The following is a 14,546-nucleotide window of genomic DNA, read 5'->3' on the forward strand; positions in this document are numbered from 1 at the left end:
TGGTACTTTATTGCCGGCTGGGCTTAAACCACAACATAAACCTTTGAAGACACATATGATAATATATGTGGCACAAAGAACTGACAGCAATGAAAGACTCAGTAACCTCAACAGCAAGGTGCAAAAAGAAATGAGCTGTTCAATGTGAGTAAAGGTTACAGGATAGAATCTTTTCTCTTACTGTCTCACGAAATTTTCATCATTATAAAGTGCTTTATAAATTAGAGTGATTTTCCCCCATAACTGCAATAATTTCCAAAGTATATTAGTGTTACAGTAGCAATTTGTGCTTTATTCAGTGTTGTAAGCAACAAATATGAAAACTTAAAAATGTATGTACTTCCTCCCATTTGATGCAACTCAAAAATGTATCAAAAATGCCTCAAGTGTACACCTGTAAAAAATAGAATAAAATATTGCTTCTGTTGTAAACCTGTGTATTTATACAGCAGACTTCTTGGGGCTCTTTACTTAACTTGGTAGTACATTGGCAGATTTTATTGAAATATTTCTGTTTGATGGACTTGATGGTTTCTCTTTCTTTTCTATGATTTTATACTTCCAAAATCAAATAAAATACTAAGGTGTAGTAAACTTACCATTTCTCAAGTGACCAAAACCTTTGAAAAATTACAAAAAGTATAAATTCTTAAAAAAAAACAATCAGGCTTTGGAATTACCTAGTTTTTAACCCAGGAAAATTGAGGAAGAGCCAAAGGCAAGCTTGCTACATTTCTCTGAGCCAAGGCTGGTTCCTTTCTATATATCTGAGAAGAGATCAGAGTAGCCTATGGGCTGTTCTCATTTTCCTGTGAAGTAGCTATGGATCCCAAGGAGGTAGGTAGCCATGCAGTCACTTTTGTAACACACTTCGTCTCTTCATGTTACTATCAGGACCAAAAGCACTTTGAAAAATATACTAAGGTTTTTCCTCTGTATGTATCAATAGCATGAAAATTGTCAGCAGAGGATTTAGCAAGATCTCAATCTTAGTTACCGTAGCTGATTTTACTGTTATTCTTAGTAGGTATTCACACCACTTCTTGGACAATACTTCTAATATGAGATATAGTTCACTTAGCTTGGCATACGTATGACTACAGGACAAATGTTAGTCATGGTCAAAGTCAGCCATGTCTTTTAAAAAAAAAAAATTGAAGTGGGATTGTTAACTCTACATCCTTTCCATAACACAGCCAGATGGTATTTGTTATAATGAAACACTAACGTGTCTCTTATCTCTAGTGAATCGCCATTTCTTTAGTCATGAAGATTGTCTCCTGAAGGTAGGAGAGAGAGTGACAAAAGGATACCCAGATTGCTCACTTCACCCTTCAGTATCCTGAACAGCTAATCCAAATACCTTTTTACTAGAAGAAATGTTATTACCATGCACCAAGTGCAGAGAGAAATATTGAAGATGTTTTGGGTAAGGCTTTTGTGGAGGAAAGTAAAAAAACCTGGATCTCTTGGGCAGGGAAAAGGTAAGGCAATGGATAAGGTGATTTGATGGAGAAACTGCAGCTGTTCAACAGAAAAAAAAAAACCCTTTCACTTGTCACAAGGCAAACCTGGCACCTATAACATGCTAAAGTTACTAGACGGCAGGTGTGGTTAAATGTGGAAGTAATTTCTGATTCTTTTAATGGGTAGGAATTTTATTACACGAGTAATCTTACAACATGCACTATTTCAGTACTATGCAATTTATGTTTACTTATATGTGATCTTTAACCAGGAATGTTTTAAGGCCAAATAGATAAACAAAATGCCTTTCTTGACAAGGGAGGGTAAAGCCACAAGCAGAATTGCCACATCCTTGCTCTTCCTGGGTGTGGTGGTGTTATCTAAGCAAGTAGAGGGTTAAAAATTCATGAAGTTAGTGAAGTTAGGTGTTGCACATACTAAGAAAACCAAATACATACACAATGTCTATGATGAGGATGACCATCCCTGAAGTTATCAGAAGCGGTGAGTCAGAGAACTTCTAATCAGTAGCTGGCTATCCTTGAAGGAGAAACATCCTGGAAGCTATGTCAGCTATATGTATTCTAATTAACATGTTTATACTTGACTATGATAGTTAGCTAAACTTGATCCTTGTCGTGGTTTAACCCCAGCCAGCAACTAAACACCACGCAGCCGCTCACTCATTTCCCCCCCCACCCAGTGGGATGGGGGAGAAAATCGGGAAAAGAAGCAAAACCCGTGGGTTGAGATAAGAACGGTTTAATAGAACAGAAAAGAAGAAACTAATAATGATAACGATAACACTAATAAAATGACAACAGCAATAATGAAAGGATTGGAATGTACAAATGATGCGCAGTGCAATTGCTCACCACCCGCCGACCGACACCCAGCCAGTCCCCCGAGCGGTGATTCCCTGCCCCCACTTCCCCATTCCTATACTAGATGGGACGTCACATGGTATGGAATACACCGTTGGCCAGTTTGGGTCAGGTGCCCTGGCTGTGTCCTGTGCCAACTTCTTGTGCCCCTCCAGCTTTCTCACTGGCTGGGCATGAAAAGCTGAAAAATCCTTGACTTTAGTCTAAACACTACTGAGCAACAACTGAAAACATCAGTGTGATCAACATTCTTCTCATACTGAACTCAAAACATAGCACTGTACCAGCTACTAGGAAGACAGTTAACTCTAACCCAGCTGAAACCAGGACGGTATCCACCCCTTATTCTATACCATTGACGTCATGCACAGTTCCCATACCTTTAGTTACATCCTGATCAATCATCATCAACTTTCCATGCCTTTAAGACATATGAACAATTATATATATATATATAGCTATACACACACAGAGATATCATTCCTTTAGTTCATGGGTCATGTTCATAAAATGTTCATTGAGTTCATTTAGTTTCTGACTCTGGGCTCCATCTGTCATACCAGTCTTTCTGGGCAGGAGGGATGGTGCAAAGTCCTCTCAGTCGGTAGAGCAGAATTGGGCTTCAGTGCAGTGTGACAAGCAGGTGACATTTGGCACAGCAGGAGGATGGTGTGCACCGTTGGACTGTTGCATGCTGGAGTCAGTTCTGGTTCCATCACTACTGCGCTTTGCTCAGTTTTATCACAGTTCTTTTCTTGTTTGATCTAAGTGATTCTTACTATAGTACTATGGATACAGCATATAACAATTATAGTAAGGATAACATACAGTAGCAGGGTTATATAGCAACTAATATACAGCTTAATTCTGGCTATTCTCACCTAAAATTAAATCCCCTTGAGGCACACATCGGCCTTCCCCATCTTTTCGCATCACCCACCAAGTGCACCCAGGCCCTTGAGCAAAAGCAATCCCACGAATGGGTTTACCTTTGCCTGAGGCAGGAGTAACCCAGACTGTCTTCCCTAACATATTTTTTATGTGCACTACAGGGACTTTATCCCCTTCTACAGTATGTAAAAATTCTGACTGGGCAGGGCCACCCCGATTGGCAGATCCTCTGGTGTTGACTAACCAGGTGGCTTTTGCTAAATGTGTATCCCAATGTTTGAAAGTTCCACCCCCCATTGCTCTCAATGTAGTCTTTAACAGTCCATTGTATCGCTCAATTTTCCCAGAGGCTGGTGCATGATAGGGGATATGATACACCCACTCAATGCCATGTTCTTTGGCCCAGGTGTCTATGAGGTTGTTTCGGAAATGAGTCCCGTTGTCTGACTCAATTTGTTCTGGGGTGCCGTGTCGCCACAAGACCTGCTTTTCTAGGCCCAGGATAGTGTTCCGGGCGGTGGCATGGGGTACAGAATATGTTTCCAGCCATCCGGTGGTTGCTTCCACCATCATGAGCACATAGCACTTGCCTTGGCGACTTTGTGGGAGTGTGATATAGTCAATCTGCCAGGCTTCCCCATATTTATATTTCAGCCATTGCCCTCCATACACAGGGGCTTTAACCACTTGGCTTGCTTAATTGCAGCACATGTTTCACATTCATGGATAACCTGTGCAATAGCATCCATGGTCAAGTCCACACCTCGATCACGAGCCCATCTATATGTTGCATCTCTCCCCTGATGGCATGAAGCATCATGGGCCCACTGAGCCATAAATAGTTCACCCTTATGTTGCCAGTCCAGGTCCACCTGAGACACTTCAATCTTGGCAGCCTGATCCACCTGTTGGTTGTTTTGATGTTCTTCAGTGGCCCGACTCTTGGGTACATGAGCATCTACGTGACGTACTTTTACAACCAGATTCTCTAGCCGGGATGCAATATCTTGCCACAGTGCGGCCGCCCAGATGGGTTTACCTCTGCGCTGCCAGTTGCTCTTCTTCCATTGCTGTAGCCACCCCCACAGGGCATTCGCCACCATCCATGAGTCAGTATAGAGATAGAGCACTGGCCACTTCTCTCTTTCAGCAATGTCTAACGCTAGCTGGATGGCTTTCACTTCTGCAAACTGACTCGATTCACCTTCTCCTTCAGCAGTTTCTGCGACTAGTTATGTAGGACTCCATACGGCAGCTTTCCACCTCCGATGCTTTCCCACGATGCGACAGGATCCGTCAGTGAACAGGGCATATTGCCTCTCATTTTCTGGCAGTTTATTATACAGCGGGGCCTCTTCACCACGTGCCACCTCCTCCTCTGGCGACATTCCAAAATCTTTGCCTTCTGGCCAGTCCGTGATCAGTTCCAAAATTCCTGGGCGACTGGGGTTTCCTATGCGAGCTCATTGTGTGATCGGTGCGGCCCACTTACTCCACGTGGCATCAGTTGCATGATGTGTAGAGGAGACTTTCCCTTTGAACATCCAGCCCAGCACTGGCAGTCGGGGTGCTAAAAGCAGCTGTGTTTCAGTACCAACCACTTCTGAGGCAGCTTGAACTCCTTCATATGCTGCCAATATCTCTTTTTCAGTTGGAGTATAGCGAGCCTCGGATCCTCTGTATCCCCGACTCCAAAACCCCAGGGGTCGGCCTCAGGTGTCCCCAGGTGCTTTCTGCCAGAGGCTCCAGGTAGGGCCATTCTCCCCAGCTGCGGTGTAGAGCACATTTTTAACATCTTGTCCTGCCCAGACTGGCCCAAGAGCTACTGCATGAACAATCTCCCGCTTAATTTGTTCAAAGGGTTGTCGTTGCTCAGGCCCCCATTTAAAATCGTTCTTCTTCCAGGTAACTTGGTAGAGAGGACTTACAATTTGACTGTAATTTGGAATATGCATTCTCCAAAACCCCACGACACCTAAGAAGGCCTGTGTTTCCTTTTTATTAGTTGGTGGAGACATAGCTGCTATTTTGTTGATCACATCCATAGGGATCTGACGAGGCCTGTCTTGCCATTTTACTCCTAAGAACTGGATCTCCTGTGCAGGTCCCTTGACCTTACTTTCTTTTATGGCAAAACCAGCCTTCAAAAGGATTTGGATTATTTTCTTCCCTTTCTCAAAAACTTCTTCTGCCGTGTTGCCCCATATGATGATGTCATCAATGTATTGCAGGTGCTCTGGAACTTCACCTTTTTCCAGTGCAGTCTGGATTAGTCCATGGCAAATAGTGGGGCTGTGTTTCCACCCCTGGGGCAGTCGATTCCAGGTGTACTGGACACCCCTCCAAGTGAAAGCAAACTGTGGCCTGCACTCCGCTGCCAAAGGAATGGAGAAAAATGCATTAGCAATGTCAATTGTGGCATACCACTTAGCTGCCTTTGATTCCAGTTCATATTGAAGCTCTAACATATCTGGCACAGCAGCGCTCAGTGGTGGCGTGACTTCATTCAGCCCACGATAATCTACTGTTAGTCTCCATTCCCCATTAGATTTCCGCACAGGCCATATGGGACTATTAAAGGGTGAGTGAGTCTTGCTGATCACTCCTTGGCTCTCCAATTGGCAAATCAGCTTATGGATGGGAATCAGAGAGTCTTGGTTGGTGCGATATTGGTGCCGGTGCACCGTCGTGGTAGCAATTGGCACCTGTTGTTCTTCAACCCTCAGCAACCCCACAACCAAAGGGTCTTGAGAGAGACCAGGCAGGGTAGACAGCTGTTCAATCTCCTCCGCCTCCAATGCAGCTATACCAAAGGCCCAACGGTACCCTTTTGGGTCCTTGAAATACCCCCTCCTGAGATAATCTGTACCAAGGATGCACAAGGCCTCTGGGCCAGTTGCAATGGGGTGCTTATGCCACTCATTCCCGGTTAGACTCATTTCAGCTTCCAATACAGTTAGCTCTTGGGATCCCCCTGTCACACCAGAGATACAGATGGGTTCTGCCCCTTTATAACTTGATGGCATTAGGGTGCATTGTGCACCAGCGTCTACCAGAGCCTTATATTCCTGTGGGTCGGACGTGCCAGGCCATCGAATCCACACTGTCCAGTAGACTCGGTTGTCCCTCTCCTCCACCTGGCTGGAGGCAGGGCCCCTCTAATCCTGGTTAGAATATCCGTTACTCACTTTTTGCACACGTGAATCAGAAGTCCCTTCAAGAGGATCAGAAATGGCATCAGCCCATCTACTGCGTCTGGGGGACTGCTCACGGGAAGCTGGAGCAGCAGCTTTCCAAGAAGAATCCTCTTTTCTGGTTGCTTTTTCTCGCAACTCCTGTACCTGTGCATCCAGGACTGAGGTAGGTTTTCCATCCCACTTCCTCATGTCCTCTCCATGGTCATGCAGGTAAAACCACAGGTTAGCCCGTCATGTGTACTTTCTCTCTCCTCTCTCTTGGGCAGAGGAGTGCTTACTCCCAATAACTGCAATGCGGGCCTGTACAGGTGGGCAGGAGTACATATCCACTTTGAATTGCTGGAACTCTCGGGACAATTCCTCTACAGCCGAGACACAGGCCCGTAGGGAGGAAGAGAGACTTCCTTCGTATTGCCGGAGTTGGACAGCCAATTCATCCACCGTTTGTCCATAGCCTTCTTTCCAGGACATTACTGCCAATGAGTTGGCATAGGTTGGTGGTGCACTTCGTAGAAACTTCCGCCACATCGGTTATGTGCATGGGACTTCATCTGGATCTGTGGGTGACTGCGCATTTTCTGGATCATTATAAATCACCTCCAGCACGGCTAATTCCCTCAGGTACTGGATACCTCTCTCCATGGTGGTCCACTTGCCTTGGTGACATGTAACTTCATCCTTGAAGGGGTATCTTTCCTTTACACCTAACAGAAGTCGCCTCCAGAGGCTGAGGACTTGTGTTTTTCTCCCAATCGCCTTGTCGATGCCTGCCGCACTTTCTCCGCTGCGACAATCTAGGGAAAACGACGCATTGCCAGGGACTCACCCTGGGGAGAAAACGGACCAACACAGATACTGTGGATCAAACAGTTTCTCTGTTTATTAACTGCACAACACTCAGTTATATATGTTTCTAATATCTACTCACACATAAGCCATTTGTTGATTGGTTAAGATGTGCCGTTCACGCGCTTAAACAATAGTCTAATTGGATAAAGTCTTCTGATCAAGCGAATAGTTCCTCCACCTGCATGCTGTCTTGCACCCTGTCTTCGGTCACGTTGCCCTCCTGTTATCAGTCACGTAGGCCCGACCTTGTTCTACTTTTGTGCTTACTTCAACAAACTTATAACAAAGAACAGTAGTGTCTTGTGCTAGCAAACAGAGAATAACAGTTGTGCCTTACGCAGTGTCCCTCATTCTCCCACAAGTTCTTCCACAAATTCTCCCACAGATGCCCCCTTCCCTAGACAGAGATCCCAACTGCTTGGCTTCCTTACCCTCTTATTCCACACTACTAGCCCCATTATCCCAGCATCGGAGCAGCCAGGTAACAATGTGCTCACCTGGGTGGCGACTAAAATCTTTTCGCATGTCAAGCAACTCAGGGATAGAGATCGGGTAATTATTTCAGGTTCTGCCTCTTCCTCCTGTTCTCGCGATGACCCTGGTTCATCTTCATCTCTCACTAAGCAAACTGATTTCTTTGTGTGTTTCTTTTTCTGTACAGGGGTGACTGATACTGGCACAGGTTGGTTCTCTGGCTTAGCTGCAGTATCTGTCACCAGGGTTGGGGTAGCCACACTGCCTGTTGTCCAGGTTGGGGTAGCCACGGTGTCTGTTGTTGGGGTTGGGGTAGCCACTGTGCCTGTTGTGCTGTTTTCCATCTTTTCCCCCTTTTCCCCCTGAGGGTGCTGCCTAATATCAAGCAGTGTTTGGTAGATACTGGCCAGGGCCCAGCACAGTGCAGTGACTTGTACGTCTTTGGAATAGCCACAGCATTTTTCTTTCAAATATTCTACCACTTCATGAGGGTTCTGTAGTTGTTCGGGAGTGAACTTCCAAGCCACTGGAGGTGAGAAGTTCTCTAGATACCTGCCCATATCCTCCTACATGCCATGCCACCCATGAATATCCAGCTTTGGGGCAGATCTCTGGGTGGTACTCCTAAAGAGCCTTTTTGTAACCCTAAACAAGACCTGAAATATATTCAGGAGGCATAGCACTAACAGCACACTGGCTTGCGCATCCCAAGGATATTCAAAATTCTCAAAAGCTGTTGTAATTAGTCGGAAGGAGAGAAGGGAGGCGAACGGACAGGGGGAAGTATCCCCCCCAACTTCCCCACGGATTGAGTGCAATTACCAATAAAATCCGATAGAAGGTGCCCGAAGTATGGAAATGATATCACTGCCTCATACAGATACCAGCTTAACCTCATGACCAGTGATGTAATCATTTCACAAGTAGACATTGCCCAGTACAGCAAAACGATAATCCCAATCACTCTCCCAGAGGTGAGAAACGTAACTACAGGCAATACATAGAGTATATAAGAACTTACAAAACGCCACCATGTAAACAAATGAATCAACATTGTGACTAACATATATTTATCTAATATAAGAAATGCGTATGACAAATTTGTTTCAACACGCTCTGGCCAGATCTGGTCGTTATCTCAACCCTTCCTGCCCCACGTTGGGCGCCAAAAAGGACTGTCGTGGTTTCAGCCCAGCCGGTAACGAAGGACCACGCAGCCGCTCGCTCACTCCTCCCGCCCCCCTCTGGTGGGATAGGGAGGAGATGGAGGAGAGAAAAGAAAAAAAACCTGGAACCTCGAGGGCTGATATAAGGGCAGTTTACTGGGACAACACAAGAAAAGGGTTACAACGACAACAACGGTACTAAAGAAAGAATATACAAAAAGAGTGATGCACAGTGCAACTGCTCACCACCCGGAACCTGACGCTCCGCCACCGAAAGTCCAGAGCCCTCCCCCCGGCCCGCTCCCTGTTTATATACTGAGCATGATGTCACATGGTATGGAATAGCTCCTTGGCTAGTTCAGGTCAGCTGCCCCGGCTATGCCCCCCCCACCTCCCAGGCTCCTGTAAAAATTAACTCTATCCCAGCTGAACCCAGGACAGTAACGAATCCACTTTTTGGACAACAGTGGTGCATTTCTTCCCACTCTCTGGGCTGATCTACAAACTTGGGGAGTCTCACTAGGCCTTAGCATAAGTGTAATGAGTTGGACAACAATTAGTGAAATTCCTAATACATACAGAAGTGCAAATTTCAATTTTAACACAACAAGATGCTGGGTGTACAACCCAGACAGCAAACAGTTAAAATCACTGGAGTAAACAGAACAAGTATTCTGTGGCAAACTGCAAAAGTAAATTTATGGCTCCTGGGCAGGAAGCATATGTCGTCTACTTGCTTTGCTATCAAGAATCACAATGAAAATATTTGGGATTTTGATGTTTTGAACGGCTGAACCTGGTGCTTACTGGATGGTGGTGTGTGGTTATTCGGTTCAAACCCTAATCCTGACAAAAAATAGGAGGCTGCAGCACGTGTACTCTATGCAACCCCTGCACTTCCTGATTCAAAGATGACTAATGTGCCATAATACTCAATTTCTGCTGTGGCACAAAACGGAATTTCAGGGGTAATAACGGATTTGGAGAAAAGACAAGTTATCTCCAGAACTCATTCCCTATATAATTCACTCTGTCTGGCCAGTCCATAAACAGGATGGCAGGTGGCACTTAGAAATTGATTATTGGCACTTGAAGGCCAATACAGCCCCACTAACAGCTGCCGTACCACACATTGCAAACTTAACAGCTACTTTGCAAGCAGCTGCACATCCATGGATGGCGATGTTAGATGTGAAAGATATGTTCTTCATGGTCCCCTTACAAGAAAAAGATAAAGAGAAATTTGGTTTCAGCTGGGAAGGTGTACAATACACCTCTAACAGACTCCCACAGGGACATAAACATTCTCCCACAATTGCCTATGCTGCATTTGCAGAACTTTTACAAACAGTCTCACTCCCCCAGCATGTGAAACTATACCACTATAGAGATGATATTCTGACCGGGGGCACTTCCCCTGAGATGGTGGGAGAAGCAGGAGCAGCTGTGCAACAAGCACTACACAGAGCAGAAGCTGAGATCCTACCTGAGAAATGTCAAGAACCAGAAGTAAAATTTTTGGGTACTTGGTGGATTGCAGGTAGTGCAGCAATTCCACTGGACACCCTAAGTGAAATAGAACAGTTACAAATGCCCCAATCTAGGAAAGAATTACAACAGGTCATGGGTACTTTAGGGTACTGTGGAAAACAAGTATCTGGATTTTCTATCATTGCTCACACACTGTACTCACTTTTATGACAGGGAAAAACCATGGAAATGGGACTCAGAACATGAAGAGGTAGTTAGAACCTTAATACAGGAGTTAAAAACATACCAATCACTGGGGCCAATTCACCCCCACGACTCTATTATAGCAGAAAGGGCTTTGGCAAAACATGGTACTTAATCTGTTTTAAACTGGCCGAAAAGGACCAAAGAGACCTTTACCTTTTGGCTCAACTGCATTCAAAGAAACAGAGCAGAGATACTCCAGGTGGGAAAAGGGACTTCTGTCTCTAATCCAAGCAGTTAAACAAATTGAGAAAATACACCAGGGACAACCTGTTCAGACTAGAGGGCCATTTCATCTGCTAGATGTGGTCCTAAAAGGAACTGCTCCCCTGGAAAGACTCGCACAAAAAGCTACCATTAGGAAATGGTATGCATACCTGGTGGGAGTAGCACATGAAATGCAATCGACTGAAGACATATGAAAATTTCCAAACTGCAAATGTCTATAAACACTGACCCACTAGCACTAAAACAGCCATTTAAACCTTCACCAATTCTAGATGCACATCCCCTCACTGAGGAAACACCAGCTGAGGGCATTTGGTTTACCAATGCCCCAGCAAAGAGAATAAATGGTAAATGGCACTATAAGACTGCTGCATTAGAAATTAACACTGGCAAACAAGTGATAAAAGAAGGTGAAGTTAGAGCACAGGTAGAGAAACTAAGGACAGCTGTTCTAGCAGCACAAAATAGAGCAGAAGTTATCTATGTCAAGTCCTATGCCTTATGGGCAGGAGCCACACAATGGCTTTGTCAGTGGGAAGCCCTGGATTGGGACATAAATAATTACCCAGTCTGGAGAACAGAGTCTTGGCAACTATTTTTCGAATACCTGTATTTGTAATTTTACCAAAATTGGGGAATATGATTTTAACTATTCAGCTCCTGTCAAAACTTACCAATTGCTACAATCAAACTACACATCATACCATGACTTACTACCTACCCCCATTGGAATGAATCTTACATTGGCGAGAGGACTGTTGCAACATGATGACCTGAATCAATTGCTAAAATGAATTTGGAACAACGGAGAAAAAACCCTTATTACTGTCCATCATGATGCAGAAAATATACACCATATCCTAGAAAGAGTGAAGAAAGATGGAGAACATCACTGGAGGGATACCTTATTTGGATGGTCACTGACAGCAACAGGATCTTTAAATTGAATTTTACATCCCATAATAAATATGCTAATTTCTGTTATATTATGCTTGTTGTTAAATATTGTTCTATATATTAGAATGTGGAGGATAGCGAGACAAATATCACTGTTACAAAAACCTCCTCGCATATATAATACTGCTTAATTATATCTATCAAACATTAAGAATTAAGCAAACCTACAAAAAATTTCCCTCAAATTACAATTGGAATATGGCATCGATCAGTTTATAGGCACAGAGGCAAGGGGCAACCACACCGCCACTCTGAGAGAGAGACGGAATAATTTTAGTCATGGAGTGGATTGTGGTGGTGCATTTCTTCCCCCACTCTGGGCTGATCTATGAACTTGGGAAGTCTCGCTAGGCCTTAGCATAAGTGTAATGAGTTGGGCGGTTAAGCGTCCCTTCCCTGTACCAGGAACTCTTGCATGGCTAAGACAGGGAGCTGCACTGACCGTACCAAGGACTCCTGTTGCTTGGTGGAGGCTGGGGACAGGAGCAGGGGTAATTAGTCGTTTCCTGACAACCTTGGGACATATCTATCTCGGTCCTCTCCTGACAGTCTTGGAGCATCCCATATCTGAACCTGAAGTCATTCTCTGACAGCCTTGGAGCCTTCCTTATCTGAATTGTAACTCATGTGGAACAGTACCAGTGCTACCGGCATCCCAGTAATTTGCTGATGACTAAAGCCAATCATCTCATGAACGTATAAACAGCGGTACTAAGTGAAACCCTTTGGGCTCTCCTGGACTGCAGCAGGCTGCAACCAGCATTTCCCTCTGAGTGGGACGCCTCTCAGAGCTCACAAACTGTTCACTTTGCGAAGATCAGAGGTCTGTCACCAAAAGCCGACAAGACCTGGGCTGATACTCTTCACTCCTTGAGGCTCAACCTCTTGCCCATTGAGAAAGATACCAAACCATTTGATATGAATATTTTCACTGAACTTGAGGGAAATTTTTAACAGGTATATGTCTTTTACTTGCTTATATGTATATCTCTTAGTGTCTTTGTGCATGTGTGTGTGTACTAACCTGAATATTCTACAGCAAGTATACTACAAATACCGCTTTTCAAATCAATACCTAAGTTACTGTCGTGAACTTTATTCAACTGTGAATGAATCTCAGGCTGCCATTATACTCATAATCCCTTTAGATATGAACCGTTGCCCAAGTCTGGGACTAGGAATTGATCCAGCCACACCTAAGCTCTGACAGGAGTTTAGAAAGCAAGGGGATCTTCTCTGAATCTCGTGACTCAACGGAGGGTTTCCCCTACCTTTTACATTCCCAATCTCTGGACCAATCACAATAAATCAATTCTAACCTTGTGACAGTCTGACATATTATAGTCAATGCCTCAAACATTTGTTAAAGAACTTTGGTAGAGAAGACAGCCTCTGTAAAAACGCTGGAGTTTTGTGAACAGGACAATGTGGCCGGAGGAGAGAGCCCCACGGAGGGTGGGACCGTGCATCTCCAAAGCCACAATTCCTTATCTTAAGTGACCAGGAGAAGGAGCGCAGCATATGCTCTTGGAGGAGGAAGCCCCATGGAGGATGGGACTGTGCTTCTATCTATCTTAACTGGTCATGCCAGCAGGGAGAGAGAGGCAACTCCGCAATGAACTCCCCCAAATCTCACTGACTGATTCCAGAGAACCCCGGGAACGTGAACTGTGCATGTTGAGACCACCAACTAACACACTATAAAAGAAGGGAGAACAAGTTCTCGATGCGCGCCCTCCGGAACTCAACCTCTATGCTGGTTGGACCAACGCTGGACACAGGACTGGTGAAACCCTTTTCTTCTCTCTTTCTTTCTTTCTTTCTCTCTCTCTTCCTCTTTTTCTTCTCTCTTTTCCACAGTCCCTATACCTCATCCTTTTAAACATAAGCCGTTGACCAAGTCTGGGACTAGGAGTGGATCTAGCCGCACCTGGGCTCCTCTTTGAGAAGGAGTCCAGAAAGCAAGGGGGTCCACTCTGAACCTCATGACTCAACAGGAGGGCTCTTCTTCTGACACAGTTCCATGTTCCTTTTTCCGCACTTCACTTCTCTTTTCAAACAGCGGCTTAATGACATGATGCAAGGTTCATATTGTAAGTTCACTTGTGCTTGGGCAAGGTTAGCTAGGTTGATAAATGTTGATTGTTGTTTGAACTCCCCTGGTGTCGTTTCACCTTAATTCTGACAAAGGAAATCCACGAACCTGAGTTGCTCCAACTTTGGGATGTGACAAACATGATTTTCATTTGTATTGTTTCTCTCTTAACCTTTTGTGTCGTTGGTCTCTGTATATATAATTTTAGTTTAATTCTAACTGGATTTTTCTTTGTACATTTCATTTGTGTATTAAGTAATAGAGTGAACCTTGCCATTGAATTATGTGAAGTTGTGCTTTAATAAACTCCTATTAAATAATTTTTTATTAATACACTTGAAGGTGATTCTTCAAGTGATCCAAAGCACTCCATTTCACGACAAGAGGTATCTTGTTTTCTCCCCTAAATTTTACAACATAGGTATGGCAAGTCATTTGAAATTTCTGTGGTGGAAAATTCAGAGACAGTCTCTGAAGAGTCCTTATTGTTTATATGTCTGGAGACTTATAGGTTAAATTTCATCTTTTAAAAAAGTATATGATTAGGAGATGTTTAATTCTCTATTAAAGTTATAAACAATGGTATCAGAAGAAAACTGATCTC

Source organism: Harpia harpyja, chromosome Z (assembly GCF_026419915.1).
Source record: "Harpia harpyja isolate bHarHar1 chromosome Z, bHarHar1 primary haplotype, whole genome shotgun sequence".
Lineage (NCBI taxonomy): Eukaryota > Metazoa > Chordata > Aves > Accipitriformes > Accipitridae > Harpia > Harpia harpyja.